Raw genomic sequence first — 1,339 nt, forward strand, 5'->3', positions numbered from 1 at the left:
TATTTCCTTCAAAGCAGCTTGAACTTCTTCCTTCATCACCATAGGCTCTTGCTCATATGTTATTTCTTTAAATTCCTCTGTATCTGCCAATTCCTTCCATCTTCTTTTAATACTTCCTGGATCATTCCTGGTTCTCGTATATCTGATTGATATAGATCTGTTGTTGGCAGGTTCTGATTGGTTCTCCTCTTTGCCTTTCTCTATTTCCTGATTCTTCATCAATTCCTTGTTGTAATCTTCCTTTTGAACTCTCTGACCCTAAAGTATTTCAAGATCAGGAATCAGTCAGATTTCCACAGAAAGCTGGGTAACTCCAAACTCAGAAATTTCCAGTTAGCTGTGGATCCTTTATTTACGTGGAATGTGTCTCTTGATTGAGAAAGTGATTTTGTGTTTAAGAAATCCAGTGATTTAAAAAAAAAAAAAAGGCAGTAATTTGGATCTGAACTGGAATGTCAAAAAGCAGGAGGGGCATGGCTTTGGTGATAAGGGCACCTTTCCTCCCTTCACTGACTGAGATGTTGTTGTTGGTGGTGCCATTGGGACAAGTATGACTCTCAGTGACCCTATGAACAATAGATCTGAACCCTGTCCTATCCTGTGCCATCCTCACCATCCCCAACACACTTAGGTATTAGTGTCCTATCCTGTACCATCCTCACCATCCTCGACACACATAATGTTGTTAGGTGCCATCTAGTTGACTCTAATAATGATCAAATGTGTAACAGATTGCAACCTTGCCTGATCTCTAACCATTCTCACAATCTCCTCTGTGCTAAAACATGTTGTTGCAGTCAAGGTGTCAATCTATCTCATAATATCATGAAGGGTCTTCTCCTTTGCTCATTCTCTACTTCACCAAGCATAATATCCTTTTCAATCTCTCCTGAAAACGTGTCCAAAGAATGTTAGAGCCAAAGTCTCACCATTCTTGGAGCTAAAGAACTCCCCAGCTTGACCCAGCTATTCCACTACTTGGAATATACCCTGAGAATATGAGAACTGAGGCACAAACTGAGATTTGTACACCAATGTTCACAGCAGATTATTCACCATCACAAGTACATTGAAACGGCCCAGATGTCCAACCACAAATGAATGGATTGAGAAATTATGGTACATTCACACAATGGAATACTATGCAACATGCAGGAACAAAAACCTTGTAAATTATTACCTTGTTTGGGAGGGACTGGAGAGCATTATGCTGAGTGAACTAACTCAGTTCCACAAGAATAAATATTGTGTAAAACCATTATTGTAGAATGAGTATAAGGATCCAGGAGGGGTGGGAGAGGCTGGAAGCAGAGGGATGTGGATGTGCAGGGGTAAGGGT

Source organism: Elephantulus edwardii, unplaced genomic scaffold, assembly GCF_000299155.1.
Source record: "Elephantulus edwardii isolate Elephantulus edwardi_28Jun2011 unplaced genomic scaffold, EleEdw1.0 scaffold00169, whole genome shotgun sequence".
Classification (NCBI taxonomy): Eukaryota; Metazoa; Chordata; class Mammalia; order Macroscelidea; family Macroscelididae; genus Elephantulus; species Elephantulus edwardii.